General features: G+C 43.0%; 1 protein-coding gene across 1 annotated transcript in view; it reads left to right on the top strand.

The window, feature by feature from the left end:
- The window catches only part of THAP5 (THAP domain containing 5), a 144,805-nt gene extending 125,516 nt beyond the window's left edge, over window positions 1-19,289 (top strand). The window contains exons 4-5 of the transcript XR_004804600.2: window positions 18,551-18,751; window positions 19,064-19,289. The gene's annotated coding sequence lies outside the window, so the exon portion shown is untranslated. The remainder of the gene's footprint in view (window positions 1-18,550; window positions 18,752-19,063) is intronic.
- The last annotated feature ends 5,982 nt before the right edge of the window (window positions 19,290-25,271 follow it).

Raw genomic sequence — 25,271 nt, 5'->3', positions numbered from 1 at the left:
TTCAAGGATTAAGAGGTGCATTTGAATCTCAACCTCTGAGTATCTCTGCCCACAGAGTCCTTGTTAGATGCTTTTACTTCAGAAATCGCAGCAGCCCAACTGGCACTGGACTTTGTCTCCCAAATCACCAACCTGTACATGAAATAGACATCACCTCAAGAAACCATTTTGTTTTGTGAACGACGAGACATGTGACTCCAGAATCACCCTTGTGGATAGCCTCCATCCCCTCCAACTGACATCACCGCCGGTGTCCTTTGGCCAAGCACAAAGGGAAGGGCTCCTGCTTCTGTCCCCACCAGCATGATGTTTGTCCCTTGAAAGCGCCAGCCTCGTCCTCTTGGCAGGCTGGCTCTGTGCAGCGCTTTAATCTGTGGTACCTCTCACTGTACCGCCTCCACCACCTCAGTGCTGACTCCTCCCCTCAACCCACCCACCTCTGCCCTCACCTCTCCATTCAGCCATGCTCTTCCGTAACTCTACCCTCCTGGCTCTTGATGAAAATGCAGGTTATTAGTGTTGCCTCTGACCTCCTTAGGCAAACTTCAACCTTCCTGATTGTTCCCATCAACTTGGCCCGGCTCTAATCTAAATGGGTGCAAGACCCCGGGAAGTGTGCCTGCCATCCAGGCAGTGCCCCAAGTTCCTCCTGTAATCTCATCGCCCTAGACACACACGGACTCTCCACCATAAAGTCACCTATTAGGGGGAGGCCAAAATGTTGGGAATGTTTGTACCTCCTCAAAAATGAGTTGCTTCAACAAAAGCCAATCGGTTGTGTTAGTTTGGTAGGACCGACATAACAAAGAATCACAGATTAAACGGCTTAAACAACAGAAATTTACTGTCTTGCTGTGCTGGAGGCGAGAAGTTTGAAATCAAGGTGTCAGCATGCTTGCTGCCTTCTGAGGGCTGTGAAGGACAATCCTTTCCACCATGCCTCTTCTAGCTCTAGCTTCCCGTAGCCTCAGGCAATCCCAGCTTGTAGATGGCGCTCTTCCTGTGTCTTCCTGTCATCTTCCTTCTGTGCATATCTGTCTGTGCTTCCAAATTCCCCATTTTATAAGGACACTAGTCATACCAGGTAAGGGACCACTCTAATGATCTCATCTTATTTTGATCATCTACAAAGACCCTATTTCCAAATAAGATCACATTCACAGGTTCTGGGAGTTAGTATTTCAACATCTTTTGTGGGGGCACAATTCAACCCGTAACACTTAGGTACAGCTTATGCTTATGTATGTCAAGGATGTCTTTTGGAAGACCTCATGTAATTTAAAGCTCTCATAATTAATTTTTCTAAAGGGAAAACAATAGTTGAGGGCCCGATGGAGGGACTATTATCTCAAAATGTATCTATTCACAAACGTATAACATGTTTGCCCTTCGATCTTCTTTCTTCTCTCAGTATTTTCTCTAATATTTCCCTTTGAGAATTGACTAATTTTACTGCTTGGCCTATCTCAGTGGTTGTCTGGCTTCTGTAATGGCATTTTATGTAACTTGCACTGCAAAGTCACTGATTTCCAGACCCGGTTTTCAGCACTCATACGAGCTCTATGACTTAATGACATCTTGGATGATATTGTTATGTGATTTGGAAAGTTTTAGATGCTTAAGTAGCAATGCATATTAAAATAACAGCACAAAAGTGACCAAACTCTTTTGCAGAGATTTTGGTGCATGTGAGCAGGAGGGTGATCCACAGCCCACTGGCAAAGGAAGCAGGGTATTTTCATCAAGCAGCTGAAGTGACATTGTCAAATATGAACGTAGCATATCGTTCATTTGGCCCCCCCTGCTTTGAAATTGTGTGATTTTTTTTTTAATTTGAGACATGTATATATTTTTTTTCAATTTAGGCAACCATTTGAGACCATGTTAATATTTCAGGTCACACTATCTCAAACTCACAGAGTTCAAATTTGCATTGAGTGCCATTGGACTGTGTAATAGACACCTTTACTTCAGTAAAAAGAATCACAGGGCAAAACTCTCCAAAGGAGGAAAGGCAGATGGAAGCTACACGTCAAGTTACAGAGGCCAGCTTTGTGTCGGTTAGGAATAAATGGGTTTTAGCCACGTCTCTGGCCATTGGTCTTTAAATTATTCATTCCTTTGTCCTCTATGCCTGGCTCTCAAGTCTACTAACAAAAGAAAAACTATATTATATGATTTTTTTTTGTCCTCTCCTGCCTCCAGCCACCAAAATAGGCCTTGCTATAAAATGTTAAGCTCCTAAAGCAGAATGACGCGAAGGCAGCATGAGGCAGTCAAGTGTTCAGCGGTGCTGTGCTATGGGAGGCCACATGTCGGAAGTCCTGAGACTTGGCTTGCAGTCTTGGCTCTGCCACCAACAAGTTACACTTCCTGGAATGTTTCATTTCTCTGGGCTTCCATTTCTCTATGGTGAACGGTTTTGTACATTTTTTGTTAAAGGGATGGAAAGCCAAAGGCAATACACAAGATGCACAATCATTTGCTTTTATTTATTTATTCTTGAGAGACACACAGAGAGAGGCAGAGACATAGGCAGAGGGAGAAGCAGGCTCCCAATGGGGGAGCCGGATACAGGACTCGATCTCAGGAACCTGGGATCACGCCCTGAGCCAACAGCAGACGCTCAACTTCTGAGCCACCCAGGCATCCCTGCACAACTATTTTCTCATAAAGAAAAGCAGCACAGGTCATGTGAAGGAGATCTCAGAGCATGAGCCCTGTCTCCTCCCTACTAAACCCCTGGTTCTCCCAAGTCCTCAGGTGGAGCTGAGGTCTTGTGTGCTATAGGAAAACCCTAGGGCTGCTCTCACTGGTTTTGCCAATTGTCTCATTATGAGTGGCCTCACCTGCCCCACTCTACCCCTACTTTCATCTATACCTTCACCCAGCCCTTCTTGGGGTGGGGGGAAAGAAAGGTTTTCCTTTTAGGACATGGTGCTGACCCTAACTCTGATTGCCTGGCAGGTCCTAGACAGGCTCACCCTTTGGCTCCTGGATAGAAGGGTCCTAGGTAGATACAGTATCCCTATTTTCTGAACCAAAACATAAATTGGTTTCACAAGAGATTTATAAATTTTCCAGGTAAAATAATCAGAAAAACATGAAAATCAAATATTTAATTTTAGCCTCTAATTAATTGCCTTAATCAAAAAGAAACAAAATTACATTAGATTCATCTACCTGAGGAGACCCAGAATGAGACACATGGCCACACACTTTCCCCTTAGGTGTGAGGGACTGGAATCCTCTCCCCGCCACCCAGCTGCCCTCTGTTGCTAATTCCATAGTTGAGCCCCATTTCTTCTTTCTGAAATTCTTTCCTCTCTCCATAAAGGAAGAAATTAATTTTCAGCCTCCTGGAAGAATAAATAAATCTTTTCCTGGTTTTTAGGAATTTCAGTGTAAAACGTGTTCTGTTTGTAGAGCAAAGGCTTATTATTTTCACTGCATCTTCCACAATGGTGGCTTCCAGAAAGTTTTGGAATTGTACCTTTTGGTTTCATCCTCAACATCTGGACAAGTTTGTGTATGTTTCGTTGTTTCTCCTCTTATGAGGGTGGGAGTGGAGAAAGAAAGGCCCTCGATACTCAGCTCTTGCCTGCCCCACCAGCACTGGCAGCAATGGGGGTCAGTAAATGAAAATGACCTGGGGTCCCCCCATCTGTGAACCACGTTTCCTGTAGAGCTGCTGTAAAAGTTGGAGGCGAGAGGGAGGTTGGAGTCAGGAAGACAGTGCCTTGCCTTTGCAAGGTACAGTGGGGGCAAGTGACTTATTAAGGAGATAGAAAGGCCTCACAGGCATGAGCACCATCCCACCTAGTTTCTTCTGGAAGCAGCAGCGCTCAGAAGAGGGCTGACGAAGAGGTCAGAATACACAGTTATTTTAGAGCCATTCGACAATTGTTTTCTGTATTCCACCGAAAGGTCATTAGAATTGCCAACAGCTGACGTGGCCTGCCCACTTGTTTGCAGGAGAAACCAATTCTCACAAAGCCCTCTTGTCTCAGATTGCTTTACTGTCCTGACAGCTTTCAGAAAAGAGGAAGAAGCAGATGTTTCTCACGCTCGGACTTCGGTGGGCCTCCCACTGACCCCGCCGGCAGCGGGGGCCTGGTTTAAGCCCCGTGGGTGCCTCTGAACCAAAGCGCTGCCTCCCCTCTGGCATCTGGTTCTGCACCCCAAGCCTCTCCGGCCCAGTCCGCGGAACCAGGACAAGGTCTCCTCTGTGTTTTTGTTTTTTAGACAGTGAAATTCTATTTTTCTGTTTTTGAAAATAACCGAGAGCTGCAGCACTAACTCTCAAGGTGAACTTGGCCAGCTGAAGTGCAATTGTAGACTCTGTGACCTGCCAGCTTGAGTGACAGGCTGTTTACACTCATTAGGAGACTCCAAGAATTGAAGGCCTCGGTGGATTGCTTGATGCTTTTGAACACTTTGAAAAATAGAGTGTCTTTTAAAAGGGCATCATTTAGGAATCATCCAACTATCTTATTCCTAATCTGTGTATGTGAACTTCTGTGGAGTGTATCACTACAGTAGGGGCATTAGTGATTAATAATTAGTAGTGAGGAACCATAGAGGTTCAGAATGTGTAGTCATTTAGAGAAGCAGCACAGCACCGGGGTTAAGGCACAGGCTCTGGAGCCAGCCTACATTTGAACTGTGGCTCTGTGACCTTGGACAAGTGACTTGTTGCCTCGGAGCCTATTTCTCCTCCTGTAAAAATGGCGTGAGAAAAGTAATTTTGCACAAGGTTGTTTTGAGGACTAGACCCTTGGGTCAAGACCCAGGCATCAGTATTTTTCAAAACATCAAGATGATTCTCATGTGCAGCCAGGCTCTCTCCAGCCAGGGGTACCCCTTGCCTGCCTTCAGCTGCTCCTCAGAGGATGCTGAGGTGGAGGAGGCCCGGACTTGATGGGACACCTGGCAAGCTGAGAGGATGGTGAGTGAACCCCACACAAGCTTCTCTTCCACAGGCACTGCATGCAGCAAAGGGGTCCATCTCTGGGGTTGTCTACATGTGCCAGCCACATCAAAAACAAGGTCCTCCAGTAGCACCACTACTGGAGGTAGCACCTCCAGTAGCCCAAGGCACAGCCATGACCTTCCCACACACTAGATGGGTAACTGCTGAAAGTGTGCAGACTTAGGAATGCCATTTCTGTGCTGCAGGGCCGAGGGCTAGGGAGGTCTGGCAAGACTCCTACGAGGTGTAATTTTAGCTACAAGTCTCTAAATTGGGTGTTTCCCACAGTTTGCAGCAAATGTTCCTCCTGTGACTCCCTTATAGCTGAAAGGTGATTGCTGTAACTGTGCCTCAGCAAATAAGAACTTCTTCATTATTTCATAATTGTTGATATATAAACAATTTCAAATGAATTTGAGATCCAGTTGCATTATCAAGGCATTTTCTTTTTCTTTTTTTTTTTTTAAGATTTTCTTTCTTTCTTTTTTTTATTCATGAGAGACACAGAGAGGCAGAGACACAGGCAGAGGGGGAAGCAGGCTCCCTGCAGGGACCTGAAATGGAACTCCATCCCAGGACCCCGGGATCACAACCTGAGCCAAAGGCAGATGCTCAACCACTGAGCCACCCGGGCGTCCCAAGTCATTTTCAATCTAATGTTTGTCAATGAAAGAAAAGGAAGAGCTGTTTGAGTCTTTAAATATCATTTTTGAATTGTTATTACATGGTTTTAAAGTTTTTATTCCTGATCTTGAGAATGATGGTTTTGGTCAAGAATTTTAAAAGACCATCATTTAAAATCTTGACCAGAAATTCCATGCATAAAATCTGATTTTTTTTAGATTCTATGTGGAAGTTTTATACAAATTCAGTTTCTTAACACAATTATGTGATATTTAAATTTTATTTTCTCACCAATAATCCTGAAGATACCCCCCTCAAATCCCCTCTAGCCTCTCCCAATGTGCTGAGCAAATATCATTGTTTTCTATGAGTGCCATGATGGGTCAGGAAGCATGGCCTTAAAAAGGGAAGCTTTTGTGTGAAATATATACAAGAATATTTATAGTGAAACAAACAGGAAACCACCCAAAGGCCCATCAGCAATAGAATGGATAAATGATGGTGTGCTCATTCAATGGAACGGGTTGCAGCAAGGGGAAATCAATGAACTTCAGCACCATGTCAACATGAATGAATCTGAAAACCTTCGTATTACACAAGGTAAAAAAAAAAAAAAAAAAAAGAGTCACAGAAGAAAACCTATAAAGTTCAAAAATAGGCAAAACCAAACAATAGATTTGGAGGAGAGAGACTTCATGATATTTTTAAGGGAAAATAGAGCCACTCATTCATTCAAGTCTGCTCAGACCTCAGAGTCTTCACGTTTAGTGTTTTTTCTACCTGAATCCTCTTTCCCCAGAGTGTTTTGGTTTGTCTTTTCTTTCCCTGTAATTAGGTCTCTGTTCAAACAGTACTTTATCTGTGTGAGGACTTCCCAGACCAGCTGATATAGAATCTTGCAAGAGAACATGCAGCTTACACACACCTAGGCAAATGTGCACATGCATACACCACACACAAAGACACACACACCACACCACATGCCTATCTCTTACCCACCTTATTTGACTTTTCTTCGTAGAATTCAACATGTGGCACACAGACGTGTTTCCTTTCTGTCTCACCCCAGCCCCCAAGAGGGCAGGAACTTATTTTGTTCACTGCTGTCCCTCCAGCACCTTGCAAAGTATGGCTGGCACATACTAGGAGTTCAGTTAAAATCTACCGGATCCAGATGAGCATTTATTTAGCCCTACTTCCTCCCAATCCACCAAATTCTAGTGCAGGTACAAAATTTATAGTCACCAACATGGGCATAGGAAAATGAACTTTGTTTTGCCACAGTTGCTTTTTCTATTGTTCTCAAACCTCTGCTTTCCCTGGTTGAGAAAATTTAAAACTTTCCATTCCAAGGTAAATCTTTCCATTCTGGATTTTTCCCCAGGCTCTCCTTTGAGTAAATGGTCAATATAATATTTTACCCCACTCACCACCTGGCCCTTATTTCTCCCCTTGTCTTTGGAGGTGAGGTAGTTCCTGGGACATGGGTGCTTACATTGCAGTGTGAGGGCCCCACCTCCTTCTCCATACAGCCTGCTGCATGCTGACATCTGTGACAGTGCACTTGTCCTGCTAAATCTTTGTTCATAGACATCTGTCTCCACTGTACCCATTGATGAAATATTTGAATTCCTCCTCCACTCTACTCTCAGGAGCTACCCATATCACTGATTATTTTTGTTCTCACCGCATAGCAGCTCCACCATATGAGCCCCTCTGAGGGGCATAGGCAACTCTTAGATAACGCCCTGTATCACCCTAGAATTGCAAGAGATCCAGAAAAGGGGATGTAAAGGTTTTCTCTCACACCATTTCACATCTACACCTCCTCTCCCATGTTGATCTATGGCTCTGCTGCCTCTTCAGACTTCACGCAGACGAAGACACTCTGAGGTGGCCCCAAACTCAAGGGGAGTCTCTCTTGAGCATCCTCCTCTTTCTAGTGAATCAAGCTTGATTTCAAATCCCCCATGTGACAAAAACAAGATCTTCCATCATTCTGAGTCCTTCCCTATTCTCTAAAAACTCAAGGAACTTTTTCTCTCTCAAAAACTTGGCTCTGACTCCATTACCAGAGGTTTTCAAAGTAGTCAACTCTCTTCAGAAACTCAACTGATTCTGAACCCATCATCTCCCAGAGCAGTAGATGACTCAGTGGGTGGAGAGCTGGGGGCAAAAAGCAAAGTGAGGAAAAGAAGAACATCTGTTGTTTTCTTCGAGTTTTATCTCACCACAGCAGTACCCATGGCACCACAAGAGCTTAGGATATGGCTTTATAAGTTTCAGTAATGCATTATTTATCTAATCCTTTGGGAAACCTACAGAAGTATCTTTTTTTTCTAACAGATGTTCACTACCCACAACTCCCATTTTTTTTTAGTTTTTAACAATTCTTGACGGAAATATTTATGCCACTTTTTCACACCTTACAAATTTATTCAGTGTATATAATCCGGAAAATAATGGCCTGATTTTCAAAAGAAAGTTGTCGTATCAAGAATATTAATTATTGGGCAGCCCCGGTGGTGCAGCGGTTTAGCACCGCCTGCAGCCCAGGGTGTGATCCTGGAGACCCTGGATCGAGTTCCACGTTGGGCTCTCTGCATGGAGCCTGCTTCCCCCTCTGCCTGTGTCTCTGCCTCTCTCTCTCTCTCTCTCTCTCTCTCTCTCTCTCTGTGTGTGTCTCTATGAATAAATAAACAAAATCTTTTTTAAAAAGTGTAGGAAAAACCAACTCTTTAAAAAAAATAATATTAATTATTACCTCATGCTATCCAATAGCTCTGGGAACCATCACAGTTAGGGAAATGGGCAGGATGACCTGACTTCTACTATACCTGGCTCACCTCTTTTTCCTTCTTTCACTTCCTTTCTTACATAAGCTTTTCTCAAGGCTGCTCCCATTTCTGGAGGCCAGGAGGAGTGCCCAGGCACCCTTTCTGTCCATAACAGATTGTTCTTGCTTCTCCAGGTGTGGTCCTTGAGCCCCAGCATCAGCGTCACCTAGGAGCTTCCAGAAATTAGACCCCTCCCTAGATCAACCGAGTTAGAGTCTGCATTTTATCAAGATCCCAAAGTGATTCATGAGCACATTAAAGTAGATGAAGCACCACTCAGATTCAGTGCTACCCAAAAACCAGACCTGGCCTCACTCCCAAGATGTATCAGTTCAGTCTGGGCTCAGGCCTGAGCGGCCCCCTACCCACCCATCCATGTGATTATGAAGGGTGACTTGTGGACCAACCAGCATCGGGCTGACATGCCTACATACAGAACAATTCCCAGTATAAGGTGAGCTAGGACAACTGCCCCCCGCCTAGAGTCTTGACATTGGGGCAGTAAGTCAGGAAGGCAGCTAATAGGAAAAAGAATGTAATGAAAAAAAAAAAAAAAAAAACAGCCTCAGACACTTTTTTGTACATAAGCCCCATCTGCTTTATTGCAATGGTAAATCATTGCAATTGTGGTTACAAACACACGTACACTTTTTCCCTCACAGCCCCCAGATTGTACTTTTGTGACTTATTTTTATCCATGACACATCCCTTGGTATCTGCCCTGAATTGATCTGACCTGAATTGCAATTTTCCCTGGGTTAGTAAGATGAGCCTGGACTGGAGGGGGGAGGGGCAGTTAGGGTGCGATCAGCTGGGCTCTTCTGACCCCTGTCTGGATCTTGTAATTGTAGGTCAGAATGTGTTCTGGGGCTAGACTGCCTGGGTTCGAGTCCTGACTGCCTGGCCACTAGTGCACTACCAGTTCCTTCTTCCTTCCTTTTAAAGATTTATTTCTTTATTTGAGAGAGAGAAAGAGTGTGTGCATGTGTACAAGTAGGGGAGGGGCAGCAGGCACGAGAAGCTGACTCCCCGCTGAGCGTGGAGCCCAACACAGGGCTGGATCATGACCCAAGCTGAAACCAAGAGGGGGATGCTTAACCAACTGACCCACCCAGGCGCCCCAGTACCAGTTATTTCAACCTCTGCCTCAGTTTGCTCATTTATGGTACTGAGATGATCATAGGCGTACCTACCTCTCAGGGTGAGTGTAAGAATTGTATGAACGAGTACATGTAAAGTGCTTAGAACCACTGCTGATACATAGTAAATGCTCAATAAATCATCGCTATTAATACTATTATTCCTAAGCTCAAAGAGAAAGCCTTAAGCCACTTTTATTTCCTCCTCAAGCCGGTTTCTAGCCGTGAGATCCTGAGTAAATTTATTTATTGTCTCTGTGCCTCAGTTTCCTCACCAGTAAAAGAAGAGGTGCTTACCTCAAAATGGATTAAGAGTAAAATGAGAAGATTTTTAAAGAAGCACCTAGTAGAGTATCTGACACATGTGGGCCCTGAACAGATCTTAGCTCATTTCTCTCCTTTGCCATGAAAACAAATAGTCAACACAACTAAATATAATGTTATTTTACATGCAATTCACATTCAAGATGCTAAGCCCAGGAAATACCTACGTACCCTTCCCGACCCACCTCAAATACCTGCTTTAGTGAAGCCTCCCCACCATCCCTCAGGGACCCCATCACTCTGTATTCCAATCTCTCCCAAAGCACTTAGCCCACTGGGTCATGGCATGTCTGCTCGTATGTACATCCGCTAAACTAGGCTGTTCACTGCTTGGGGGCGGATATCATATTTTATTCATATCTACATCTCCAGTACCCAGGCAGGGCCTTACACATGGGTAGGTGGATGAAGTGGTTGGCGTGGAGGAAGATGGGTGGAGAGAGGAAAGCCTGGGGAAATTCCTTAGTCCTCTTAACAGGGAAAGATCTAGAGACCTGTTCCGCTCCGGTTGATTCACAGTTGTGTTGGAAGGCCGGGGCTACATACTACAGGTAAAGAGTGCAGCAGTCTATGATGTTATGAATAGGGAACTCCTTTCCTCTAGGTGCATATACAGACAGAAACAGAAACAAGTTCTTAACGTTTAGGTAGCTTCAACTCCATAGCTAGCATGTGTGTGCATTAGCGTTGTTCAGAGTTTGTGTAAACCCTTTAGGATAGTGTCCTAAGTCCTCTCTGATCTGGCTCTAGCCTCTCCTCCCAGGCTTCCTTCTTTATCTCTTCACTACCTCCTGAGAACTGATCAATCCAAAAGGATTTTCCAGATGTCCATCTCAGTCAATTGCACCCCCCCCACGCCCCCCGCCCCTGCACACCCTCAGAACACCACTAAATTTTGCTATGTTATTTACCCATTTTACAGATAAGGAAGTTGAGGATTAGAGAGATTAAGTAATTTTCCCAAACTCACACAGGTAGTAAGTAGAAACATCAGGATTTGAATGCAGCTAGCTGCATGGCTTTAGAGCAAATGCTCTGGAACACTATGCAGAGAGCAGGGATATTAGGTTATCTTAGTGGTTATGTCAAGAGTATTCTGGAAAAAAGGTGCTGATGTGCTGCCAGAGTAAAAGCTGAAGTTCAAAGTGGGGTCAAATTAACAGTAACTATTCTTTCACTAGCACTTTTTCCCGCTTGTTGCTGAAGGACTTACAACCACTGCCAAGCCTCCCCAGAATCTGTTTATTTCAGGGAATCCTTTTTTTTTTTTTTTTAAGATTTTATTTTTAAGTAATCTCTACACCCATTGTGGGGCTTGAACTCACAACCCTGAGATCAAGAATTGCACATTCCACCAACTGAGCTTAGCCAGACCCCCTTCAGGAATCCTGTGAGATTAAGGCCATGCTGGTTACTAATACATGAGGTGGACCTTCTCTTCACCTGTGTTCTGGACACCTTGGGTGAGGCTTGCTAATGCCTATTCTGTTGTCACTAGTAGGACAGCACCATACTTTCCTCGATTTACCAAAACCATCTTATAGTCCAGATATAAAGCAAGAGAATGCCTGTCTCCTTTATTATTTCCCTTAGGACTCTAAACTCCAAAGTAGTTTTAGATTATCCCCATGTCCCCAACGTCTTAGCAACACCAAGTGTTTTTGACTAGACAGTCAACCACTGGGCAACTGACTAGTCCCAGTATGGACCCTCTGCTCCTGTTCTCTAGAGCTCTACTTCTCCACACTCACGGTCTTCCCTGTGCTTCCAGAACCAGACTCAAGGTCTGCATTTGACTTTGAAGCCTCTTTGGACTCTGCTGTTTTCTGCAAATTTCTTAGGGTAATGAAACCACCTTGTATTTTTTTTTTTTTACAGTTCTTTTCCAAATAAACAGTGGCTCTTTGAACTTCACCTTATTAATCTTTGTCACCCACCTTAGAGATAGGCAAGACTAGTGTTTGTAACTGCCCCAATTTGTAGGTGAGGCAGTATAGACAGGCATTACAGAAATACTAAAAATGGTACATGATCCCTGAAGAAAGGCCAGGATGACCTTGTTTAGTGTAAGTGGAGATACCTGAGTTGTCATGCAATCATGCTTTTCAACTTGAATTACGCAAAAGGCTCTTACCTTTGACCAAATGAAAAGAGACACTTTTCTTGCAGACATAAAGTCGATGCATGGAAAAAGGTTATGATGAATACAGTGGAGTAGCATTAGGACGGGAGGGTGCAGACAATAGTAAAATGAGCATGGATTACATTTTGAGGGGATTACTTAAGGACTCTCTGGGAGGGAAATAAATTATGTGACCACAGGACTTTATCTTGTGATTTTTGGTTCTTTATGTCATCCCATTGCCAACACAACCTGAAGAAATCTGGAATATTTTCCAAAGAAGTGTCTGCTCTTGAAAGAAGGGTAGCTTTTCTGGTCACTTAACTTTAGAAAATCCTGGGTTAGGTAAAATTAAACAGGTCTTTTTTTGTTTTTTTCAGTATTTCTTATTTTTGCTCTTGGGGATATGAATCTCTGTGAAAAGAAAATAACATTCTTTATTTCCTCAATAATTTGTCCACAGAACTCCTTCCTCCCAGAGAACTTTGCAGGGTCCAATTTCACAAAATGCACTTTATGTAACATTGCTTTTGATCCAGTGTTTGGGTATTTCTGTAGAAATGTATTTGCTTCTCCCTCTGCCTGCCACCCAAAAGGCAGATACAGGCCCTTGAAACAAGGGATGAGTAGTATCTGTTGTTTGGGGGTAGGGGGGTGTTTCTATATTTTCCTTGAGAATGTCATTATGTGATAAAATACAGTCTCTCCATCCCGCAAGGTGAGGGAAGATGAAGACAAAAATGAGTAAGCTCGGGGGTTGTCAGAAGACCACTTGCAATTCATTGAGAACTTTAGAGACCAGGAAAGAAATGTGTATGAAGAGTGCCATGAGCTGAGAGAGTGATCGATTTTATTCAAGGTAGCCTCTGTTTTAAAAATCCTGAGTTTTATAGTCTGGCCTTTTTACCCAGATCTTCTAAGATATACCTCTATCCTAAGCAGCTCCTCCTTCCAGCCCAGCCAAGGACCAACAGGGCATCCTTTCCCAGGCAAAACCTTTTGAAGAGGTGGTATAGTCTACCCTTGGCCAGGAATCCGATTAGTCCTGAGGTCCAAATTCAAATTCCCAGTCCCTGGCTTTCATGGTTTCCAGGCTCGGTGTTCATTTTCCCGGTCAGGCCATGTTATGGACTAAATTTTGTCCCCCCCGCCCCAATTCTTTTGTTGAAGCCTCAGCCTCCACTGTGCATTTGAGATAAGGCCTTTATGAAGGTAATTAAGGTTAAATGAAGTCATAAGGTCAGGGCCCCAATCCAATAGGAGAGGTGTTTTATAAAAAGAGAGACAGGGGTGCCTGAGTGGCACAGTCATTTGGGCATATTTCTTTTTCTTTTTTCACCAATTTCACCAATTTCTTTTTTTTTTTTTAAAGGAAAAGTCCCATATCTTAGGTTTCTTTTTTCTTGTTATTTTATTTTATTTTATTTTATTTTATTTTATTTTATTTTATTTTATTTATTCATTCATGAGAGACACACAGAGAGAGAGGCAGAGACACAGGCAGAGGGAGAAGCAGGCTCCATGCAGGGAGCCCGACGTGGGACTCGATCCCAGGTCTCCAGGATCACACCCCGGGCTGCAGGCAGCGCTAAACCGCTGAGCCACCGGGGTTGCCCCTCTTTTTTTTTTTCTTTTTTTTTTTAAGATTTTATTTATTCATGAGAGACACAGAGAGAGAGAGAGAGAGAGAGAGGCAGAGACACAGGCAGAGGGAGAAGCAGGCTCCACGCAGAGAGCCCGACATGGGACTTGATCCTGGGTCTTTAGGGTCACACCCTGGGCTGAAGGTAGCGCTAAACCGCTGAGCCACCCAGGATGCCTCTGACTCAATTTTGGCTCAGGTTGTGATTTCAGTGTCGTGAGATGGAGCCCTATGTCATCAGGCTCTTTTCTGGGCATGAAGTCTACTTAAGATACTCTCTCCCTCTCCCTCTGCCCCTCCCCTCCCCCATGTTCCCTCTCTCTCTCTCTCTCTCCAATAAATCAATCTTAAAGAAAGAAAAAGCAGGAAGAGACAGATACCAAGAGAGCTCCCTCTCTCTGTGTGCAGAGAGGAAAGGCCATGTGAGGACACAGTAACAAGGCAGCCATCTGCAAGCTGGGAAGTGAGGCCATAGCACAAATCAACCCCAGCCATTCATGGAGCTTGGACACCCAGCTTCCATAACTACAAGAAAATAGATTTTTGTTGTCTAAGCCACCCAGTCTGTAGCATTTTGTTATGGCAACTCTAACAGACTAGTACAGGATGTAAAGGTCCAAAAAGTTCTCTTCAACAATTGAGAGAACTCTCAGTGCAGTAAAATTCCCTGTAGGCTTCTTCAAAGAAATACATTGCTGGGACTCCTTTTGCCCCATTGATTATTCCTTACTCACTGGTTTCTGTAATTCAGAGAAATATTCTGCTGCCTTTGAGCATCCTGTGGAATAAGGATCATCAACAGGAGAGATATCACCTAATCTCAACCATAGAAAGACTCCCGCAGGGACCAAGGAACACAGGTAGAGAATTTTATTCTCTTGGCATCTCGGCTCCTATGCAAACAGGGGTTGCTGGGAAAAGCTTTACCCCACCTAACAGAATTGCTGTAAAGTAATTGCTAATGACTTTCCAACGACTATTGCTCAATGCAGAGCACCTGCAGCCACCTGACACAGCACAAATCCTGACATTTTGGCAGCATTTCTTTGTCTTACATAAATCATCTCATTTTCACAAGCAACTGGAGCTGCCAAAAGCCCCAGTGAACAAACACAGCCTGGCAGATGTCACGATGGGACCAAGAATACAAGGTCCTGGAGAGGGGACCGGCAGGCTTACACACCTCCTTAGGTCCCAGGAGACAGAGAGAAGGCAACAGACACCAACTGACCTGCATGTTAATGTCTCCAAAGTACAGAGAATAGAACATGGGAGACACAGGAGGAAATGCTGGTTTGGAAGTGTTTTAAAGGGAAACAACACACTTCTCACCACTAACCACTAAGGAGATTTTCAGATTATTCAATGGCAAAGGCAGTCTATAAATAAGGCACAAGCACGTAAAACATGTTTTTAGCTGGAATGAGCAATCCAGGGCTATTTTGAATGCTTCACATAATAGAAATATTTATATTTAAATGGAAGGCAGAAAAATGGTTAATTGGATTATTTTAAAAGAAGGACCATTGGGGATCCCTGGGTGGCTCAGCGATTTAGCGCCTGCCTTTGGCCCAGGGTGTGATCCTGGAGTCCTAGGATTGAGTCCCACGTTGGGCTCCCTGCATGGAGCCTGCTTCTCCCTCTGCCTATGTCTCTGCCTCTCTCTCTGTGTGTCTCTCATGAATAAATAAATAAAATCTTAAAAAATAAAAGAAGGACCATTAAAACATATTTTCACAATAATTGGCAGCATCTTTCCCAGGGACACCTGTGTCTTCAGGAGTCCCTCAGGGGGTTTGGAAAATCACCCATCTGCAGTGGGAACTTCTTGGATACATCCTTTACACTGCCACCATGCCACCATGAGCTTTTCAAAATATAGAACTCTTCACATTAACCTCTTACTTAAAAGCCAACAGTTGGGGATCCCTGGGTGGCTGGGCGGTTTACCGCCTGCCTTCGGCCCAGGGCGTGATGCTGGAGTCCCAGGATCGAGTCCCGCGTCGGTCTCCCTGTGTGGAGCCTACTTCTCCCTCTGCCTGTGTTTCTGCCTCTCTCTCTCTATCACGAATAAATAAATAAAATATTTTTAAAAATAAATAAAAGCCAACAGTTGATCCTTTTTTGCCTTATAATTGCAATCTAAAATCATCAGCATGGACCACAAGTTTCTTCATAATGTCCTCCTGCCTATCCCTCTGCCATCATCTCCTACCCTTGGATATCACCCTATACTATCAGTATCCCAAACTACTTGCTCTCTTTACCTCTACAAGTTCACTCACATGTACTATTTCCTCCTGTACTCTATTGAATGAATTATGACTCATTCTTCAAAATATGGTTCAAATTTATCCTTCTTTTCAAAACTTCTCTGATGCCTCTAGGCAGTGTTACTTGCTCTCTCCTCTAAACCCTCAGGATGCTCCATTCTTCCCTCTGATGTAAGGTTAGTATTTGGTATGGCGACTATTCGTTAGGATGTATTGATAAATGTTGAGATGGTATTCCCAGGGGGCAGATACCGTTCTTATTCCTCTTTGAATCTCTTTGATACCCTCTATGCTGAGCATATCATCTGTTGGCCTAGACAGATATTTTCCTATTAAAATATGTGGAAACAAACAAATGAAAAACACAAGGTGATTAACAAAATATACAGAAGCATATGGAAAAGGTAATGTTCCTGAAAACTTAGAAGAGCATACATATAAAAATGTATTTCAATAACCAAAGAGGAAAGAAAGAAGGAAGGAAGAGAAAGGAAAATTTTAGAAGGCATTGGCTTGGTGTTTTCAAAAAAACATAGAGAACATGACCTCCAGAAAATAGGATCAGGGAACTAACTATAAGGACAATAGAGTTGAGATGAAATAATAGATATGGGAAGAACTTGAGGAACTGAAAGAAAAAGTATATAAAAAAGGAAGAGATTACAAAATGCAAAAGCAAACCTGAGACTGAATTAGTGCCATAAACAGCTTTTTCTCATAGTTCATCTATGCCCACCTGGTACATAAGATCCTGGCTCCTTCCTCTGGCTTGGTCTACACTACAGAAGTTCCAACGGATCTTCTGACTTAGCCCCCTCTTGTTATGAATCTCTACTATCTGGGGAATCTCAATTGAGGTGAGGGACATGTAACTAGGATTCTCAGGTAGGTAATTAGCTGCATCTTGGTCACTTTTGATAAAAGTCATCAAAGTGAGAGAAAAGAAAAACAAAAATAAAAATAGTTGTAAAAATAAGAATAGAGATAAGGATTCATTATCTTTACAAAATTAGTATTTTGCTTTTTTAAAGACAATAACTTATATATCTGACTCCAAAACAAAGTCAACAAAAGCAAAAAGAAACAAGTGGGGCTATATCAAACTAAAAAGCTTCTTTCTGCACAAAAAAAGGAAATCATAAAGAAAAAAGAAAAATTTGCCCATCAAATGGAAGAAAATACTTGCAAATCATATATCTGATAAAGTGTCAATATCTAAAATGTATGAAAATATATAAAGAACTCCTAGAAATCAATGGTAAAGGTCCCAAACAATATGACTAAAAAATGGGCAGAGGATCTGAATAGACCTTTTTCCAAAGAAGACATATAGATGACCAATAGATATATGAAAAGATGGTCAACATCACCAATTGTCAGGAAATTGTGAATCAAAACCACAGTTAGGTATCACCTCACACCTGTAGGAATGGTTATTATCAAAAAGAGAAGAAGAAATAAGTGTTGGCAAGGATGTAGAGAAAAGAGAACCCTTGTGCATTATTAATGGGAAACCAAATTGGTACACCCACCATGGAAGTTCCTCAAAAAATTAAAAATAGACCTACCATATGATCTAGCAATTCTACTTCTGGGTATTTATCTGAAGAAAACGAAAACACTAATTCAAAAAGATATTTTTACTTCCATGTTTATTGTAGCTATTTTTAATAGTCAAGATAAGGAAACAACATAAGTGTCTATTGATGGATACATGGATAAAGAGTTTATATATGTGTGTGTGTGTGTGTGTGTGTGTGTGTATGAATTTCTATACACACATGCAACAGAATACTACTCAGCCATAAGAAATAATGAAATTTTGCCATTTGCAACAACGTGGATGGACCTTGAGAGTGCTATGCTAAATGAAATAAGTCAGACAGAAAAAGACAAATATCATATGATCTCACACATATGTGGATCTAAAAACAAAAAAAATAAAGAAACAAAAAAAACCAAGCTCCTAGACATGGAAAGATCCCCACTGGAGGCAAAGGGTGGGAGTGAGTGAAATGAATGAAGAGGGTCAAAAGGTACAAACTTCCAGTTATAAAATATTTTGTGGGGATGTAATGCATAGCATGGTGACTATGGTTAATAATACTGTATTGTATATTTGAAAGTTGCTAAGGGAGTAGACCTTAAAAGTCCCCATCACAAGAGAAAAAAACTGTAACTGTGAATGAAGATGGATGTTAACTAGACTTATTACTGTGATCATTTTGTAATATATACAAATATTGCATCATTATGTTGTATGCCCAAAACTAGTATAATATATATGTCAATTATACTTGAATAAAAATTATAATAAATATTATATTACATTTTAATGACAAACAACAGAGAATTTGGAAAATACCCCAAAAACAAGTATTCAAAATAAGCAAAAGCTATCCCCAAATTACCACTGACGTTGTATTCTACAGTTTCCCCCAAATTTTCCATGATAATATGTAAAATATTATAGTTATCCTACACTTATATTCATATCCTACATCATTTTCTTAAGTCCCTGTTGAAAATATCCTACTAGAGTAAATAAATCTAGCTGCTATAAGAGATAAACCCAGAAATCTGCATCTAAAATGATAAAAGTGTATTACCTCCTCAGATCTCAGACCACTGCAGACAGCAGAGCTGTTCCACTTGTCACACCAAGGCTCTTTTCAGCTTGTGATGCTAGGAGCTCAGAGGCAACATCTTCAATAAGCCTCCAAGGCCACTGTGGATGAGCTCCTGAGAGGACAGGCCTGGAAGGAATGTGTGTGCATCACTTCTGCTGATGTTCATGGACTCGATTTCAGTCACAGAGGTAAGAGTATGACTCCAAAAACAAAGGTGACAAAAAGGAGTAAGGATAGAAAATTTAGCTGCATGCCCAACATAAAAGGAGACACACAGAGATTGGTGAGCAGTAGCAGTCTTTGCGTTGTGTGGTAGTTTGAAAATATGTCCACCAATTATCTGGTACTCCTCCCTTCAAAAGGTAGAGCCCGATTCCCCTACTTTTCAGTGTAGGGTTAAGTTCTAACAAAGAGATGCAGTGGTGTATGACTTCTGAGATTAGGACCTAAGAGGCACTGCAGTTTTCTCCTTGCTCACTCACTCTTCTCTCTTGAACCAGTTACTCTAAAGGAATGCCAGCTGCCATGTCAAGATGACACTCAATTCAACAGCCCTATAGAGAGGTTGAAGTGATATGGATTTAGAACTCCTCTCAACAGCTAACAACAACTGAGGCAGACTTCCTTTTACCAGCCATGTGAGAGGGCCATCTTGGAATTCATCTTCCAGCCCCAGCCCAGCCTTCAGATGATTGTAGCCCTAGCCAACATTATGACTGCAACCTCATAAGAGATCCAAACTAGAAACACCTAGCTAAGCTACTTAGATTTTGACCCACAAAGTCCATGTGACACAATAAATGTTTAATATTTTAAGTCACTAAATTTTAGAATAATTTGTTATGTAGCAATAGATAATTAATACAACATAGATCAACACACACAGCGTAAGCCTAGGCAAAGTGCCATCTTATCACTAAGCAGGACTTTGGGCCCAGACCCAATATTGAACCCTTAATGGAAGGAAGCTCAGTGACTCACTTCTTAAATGTGGCAGCTATGAGAGTAAGGGGCAAAGCTGACAAAGACACTTCCTCCATTCATTTCCCTTTGGCCCAAACTCATATTCTGACCCTCAAATCATTGCCACTCAAACAGCCAGGTGAAGCCATTCCAAGGGGAATCTGGCCAAAGAAAATCAAGGAAGAGGTAAGTAGAATTTGAATCTGATCAATAGGTTCCTGGAGGTAGAAGGGGGAGGCATCCCCTTACCCCTTTTTCAGAAGTAGTGCCAGGAGAAAGGAGAGCAAATTTGCACAGAGGGGAAGAAAACACAGAAAACTTTCCATTCTGACCTGGAATCAAAACTTCTTCCCTTGTTTCTCAAAATTCTCAACATCTAAGTGCTGGGAGTCATTAAATACCCTGTACACAGATCCATTCACATTAGAATCCCTCTGACATGGGATGAGGTGGGTTAATGCAGAGGAGTTTTATGCTCTCCCTAGAGGCCAAATGGTGTTATTTCATGGCCTCCTTCACTGCTTTCTGATAATAAAGGCTGGAGTCTGGCTCAATTCCATGGAAGAATAACAATTTCTAACAATAGCCTGTCTTCTCAAGTTCGTTTTCACTTAATAACATCATACTCTAGCACATAGTTACTCAAACAAATAATCTACAAAGTGTTTCCAAATGGAGACCCTGCTAAAACTGCCTTTAATGGACAGAGTACTTAGTACATTAATTGTTTATATACAGCAACAAACATTAATTTCATGAGTTTGTTAATGTCTACAATTTTTAAGTGATTTTTTAAACAAATTAAAACTGTCCCCTTTCATTGAATTATCACTAATTACTTCCAACTTGACAGATAGCTCATATTATGCCTTGAGTAAATTATCAACAAATTCCGAACTTAGCTCAAATTAAAGAAATATTTTACCAGCAATAGCAATTTGCCTATTGTCCAGCAGTCAATTTTATCCTTTGTTTAAAAGACTAACTTGCATGGGGCATCTGGGTGGCTCAGTTGGTAAGCGTCCGACTCTTGATTTCAGCTCAGGTCATGATCTCAGGGTTATGAGATCTAGCCCCGTGTTGGGCTTTGTGCTCAGTATGGAGTCTTCTTGGGATCCATTCTCTCTCTCTCTCTGCCTCTCCCCTTCCTCCTGCCACTCACACTTGCTCTCTCTCGCTTTCTCGCTCTCTCTAAGAAAAAAAAAAGACTAACTTGTGTGATAGCCCCTTTCCTACATGGATAGAAATAGGCACATAGGTAGATGAAGTGAAAGGAAAAGAATGAGAAAGAGATGCATACACAGAAATAGAAGGTACATCTGAAACACAGGAGACAAAGAAATCATGATTACTGGGCAGAAAGCACAACACCCTAGAGTCTGAGACCTGGTTCTATTTTCACCCAAAGCAAGTAACTGAAACCACTCTCAAGTCCATGCCCTTATCTCTGATAGGGAACACCACCACCCTGTCCTTCCTGAGGTGTTGAAATTCTTAATATTGGTGCCGGAGCTCTGAAAGAACCATCCAGAGTGTGAGAGATCATGGGGATGAAGACAACAATGGCTCATGTGGCCACCACCTCCAGTTCCTAACTGTTCAATTTCCAAATTGCTTTTGGTGCTCTGATGGGAGTAGAGGTAGCTTCTTGCCAGGATTCCAGGAGGTTTAGTTCCTGTGAAGCCCCCCTCTCAGGAACTATAGGCCCAATCTTTAGAGAATGAGCCAGAGAATATTTGCATCAACGTTCATTTATATCATGCTCCAACACTTTGTTCTTGCCTACCCCAAACTTTTACTTCCAGAATGGACCCAAACTTTTGCTAAAATAAAAATTAACTATAAAGGACTTTAGTCGGAGCACACAACAGCCAAGACCCAAACTATGAATAGATTCCTAAACTCAAACCACCAAAAGAACAAATTTATTCACTCTTTGTCCTCCCTCCTCACATCTGTGATGTTGGAATGACCTTTGCTGACCTTTGTCCTCCCTCCAGGACTAATTTTCATCATAGTATCCAAAGGCCTTACTGAAAGCCACCAGATTCTCATTACTTTACAACCTCCGCTTCCACCCTGAGTTGCCAAGACTAGCACGCAGTTAATTTCCCCAAGGACATCCCCTCCCACCTCCCCAAACACATGACTGTGCAAAAAGAGCAAGTTCCCTGCCCATTTATCCCATCATATCCTCTGCTAACCTGTGGCATGGCATTTTGGTCAAAGCATCATTGAATGAATCATAAATGGTGAAAGAGGATCCCTACTTCACAAATAGTTTCAACATGGGTGGCACCTTACCTTAGTGGATTTGTTAACTGCTTTTTCAGGTTCTGGAATCATGGCAACCTTTAGCAGCTAGCATAGAGCTCAAGAAAAACTAGCCGAGAAACCATTAATGGGATATAAAATGGCAAATACACCCTAGGCTGATGGAGGAGAACGCAAGTATGTAATCTTAATCAAATGGTTCATGGGCACCTCTAGGTCTTGTCAGGATGCCTATCACCATTGCAACTGCATCATGATCGTTGCAACTGTTTGTGTGGACAAAATAAGATTTTCTTTGGCCAAAAAAAAAAAAATAATACTCAGAGATGACCGATTTCTGTTAATCCAGTCTGAAATTTAGGGGAGCAAGGGAATTCCAAAAAACGATTTTGTCACCTCTAAGCAACTGAATGAACATACTAGTCACTCTAAGATACATTTCCACAAGCCCACAGAGTGCCATCCTCTTTGGCTTGGTGTCTTCAGTCCCACCAGAAAAGCCTCCTGAGAATCCATACCCATGTGTTTACTCTAGATCTTCATACCTGTGCCTCCCTCAGTGGACACCAGAAAATATATTTATTGGAAGCCACCTCAAAATTCGGCAGCTTATAATAGTTTGGAGAAGCCTGACTTCAGTCCAGTGTTGCCATGACTTTTGTGACTTCTTAAAAAAGATTTATTGTGATGCCTGGGTCACTCCATGATGGAGTGTCTGCCTTCGGCTCAGGGCATGATCCCCAATCTGGGGATCGAGTCCTGCATTGGGCTCCCTGTGAGGAGCCGGCTTCTCCCTCTGCCTGTGTCTCTACCTCTCTCTCTCTCTGTGTCTCTCATGAATAAACAAATAAAATCTTTTAAAAATGATTTATTTATTTGAGAGAGAGAGAGTGGGGAGGAGGGGCAGAGGGAGAGGGAGAGAGAGACACTCCAAGCAGACTCTATGCTACATGTGGAGCTCAACTCAGAGCTTGATCTCACAACCTTGAGACCATGACCTGAGCCAAAACCAAAAGTCAGACACTTAACCAACTTAACCACCCAGGTGCCCCTTGTGACTTTTTATTTCCATTGCCACTACTGCCACCACAGACAAGGGATTACGAGAAATCAGATCAATTACTGTCACACCAAATGGTGGGACTGAATAATTTTGAGGGCCCCAGGGGAGTAAATGTGTCATATTTTAAAATCAGGTTGGGAATAGGACCTTGGTCATTTTCTTGTCCTAAGTAAGAGTCAGCTCTCAGCTTCTGGACTCTGGCTCAGATTCATGATCAAAGTCTTGGGTTCTGTGGCCTTGAGCTTTCTCCACCTTCACTGCTTTCCTCCAAACAGTATGACAGTCTTCCCGGGGCCTTCCCAACAATACAGGTTGCACACGTACAACCAGGGAGTGGGAGGGTAGGTCCCTGGGGAGGACCCTGGGTAAATGCCCAGCCTTGCCATGCTGGGTGGGACAGTCCTAAGGCATGTTCTACAGTTTCTCAGAGAGTTCCTAGAAAGCTGGAGTCCCCATTGTGTCCTGCAGCCCCCTTGTCCACATCCCCTTTGTTGGCTTTCTCCTTCTCTGCCTCATTGCACTCCCTGCTTCCACTTCCTGGGGTAACCTCCCAGTAAGCCCCCCTGCACCTAAGTTCTTACCTGAGTGTCTGCTTCAGGATGCTCTGAAGAAAATGAAGACGTTCTTGTTTCTCTTTCTATTCCTAAACTGTGCTGGAAACTCACCTTCTGAGGGGCAAAGCTTGGGGTACTGGATGGGTGTGTGAGTCATGGGGAGTGTGCGTGTCAGGAAGACACCAAAGAATGCTTGAGGACATAAGCTGGAGCAGCTGGCGCAATGCCTGGCTAACGTCGACAGATTCTGTGATGACATTTATCAGAGAAGGTAGGCAGAAATGTTGTCCTTGCTCCATGTTCCTGTATGGAAACTCCCCAGGGTGCTCCGGGGGCCGAATGCCAACAATGACTGTGGCTTACTGGGCCCTCACCTTGTGCCTGCATAGGGAAGAGCACTGGGCAGGATCTCAGTCTGGCAGAACTAGAAAATTCCCCCAAAACCCCCATCCCCACTGCCAGCATCAGCAGTGAGAAGGATAGTCTATTTTCTTGTTGTTGTTGTTTTTTTTAAAACAGATTTACAAGATGAGAACATTGCTTCTCCAGCAAATGCACAAGCTTGTCAAGCAAACAAGAACATCAGCAGCGAGAGCATTAGAAATGCAGCAGATAATAAAAACGCTGTGGCTTTCAGTGGGACTTGAAACCCTTACAAAGAGAGAACCCAACACACAGAATCTAGGTGCTGAGAGTCCCGCGTCGAGGGCATCAGAGCTGAGCGAGGGGTGACGCCGCAGAATCCATGAGCCGTGCCCACTATTCCAACATGCCAGTGACCAGGTGTTAACCCTAGAAAGCCACTCTTAAGTTAGAGTGTTTCAGACAAAAGGAAAGATCATAGAAGATACCTGGAGTTCGGGGATCCCTGGGTGGCTCAGCTGTTTGGCGCCTGCCTTGGGCCCAGGGCACGATCCTGGAGTCCCGGGATGGAGTCCCATGTCAGGCTCCTGGCATGGAGCCTGCTTCTCCCTCCTCCTGTGTCTCTGCCTCTCTCTCTCTCTCTCTCTCTCTGTCTATCATAAATAAATAAATAAATCTTAAAAAAAAAAAAAGATACCTGGAGTTCAAGGCCTCCAAAGTCAAACGTACTAAAATTAATGGATGGGTGACCGACGCATGTGTGAGAAAACAGAGAGAAAGGGACATGGTCTTTATCCCTGGGGAATTTCTTCATGTTGTAAAAGATGAGTAACCAGGCTAGAGGAAACTGGTTAGAGAAATTAAAATATCAATGCGGTGCAACTTTAGAGTCAGAAAAACCCAGACTCAAACCAGCCTCTGCCACATAGCAGCTGTGTTCCTTGTTCAGTTTACTTGCTTGGGGCTGCTTTTGAGCTAGAGCTGGACCGGTGAGGCACTCACCAGGCTTTGCTGCACTGCTCCCTCATCCACCTGCTGCTTTGTCTATGTTAACTCCTTGCCTCCTTCGTGTGCTTTCCAGATGCTATGATGCACTCTTTTACTTTCCTCTCTCCTCTTTATAGCCTAGATGTGCTTTTCCTATTTCATTATGAGTTTAACAAATCAACACCAGATCTCTAAAGGACGAATACTACACGAGGTACCTAGAGTAGCCAAATTCTTTAGAGACAGAAATGTAAGTGGCCGTCGCCAGGGCTGGGGGACGGGAGGAGTGGAGGGGCTCATGGGTAATGGGTGTAGGATTTCAGTTTGGCAAGATGAAACAAGTTCTGGTGATGGATGGTGGTGGTGGAGCTGACTGTACTTAATACCACTGAACTGTACACGTATATTGGGTGAAAAGGGTAGACTTTGTGTTATGTATGTCTTATCATAATTTTATAACTAGTAAAAGAAAAGAAATAAACACCCCATTCACTCCCATGATAT

Source organism: Canis lupus, chromosome 14 (assembly GCF_003254725.2).
Source record: "Canis lupus dingo isolate Sandy chromosome 14, ASM325472v2, whole genome shotgun sequence".
Lineage (NCBI taxonomy): Eukaryota > Metazoa > Chordata > Mammalia > Carnivora > Canidae > Canis > Canis lupus.
Note: the sequence above shows the minus strand (reverse complement) of the source record. Positions and strands in the feature narration are given on the sequence as shown.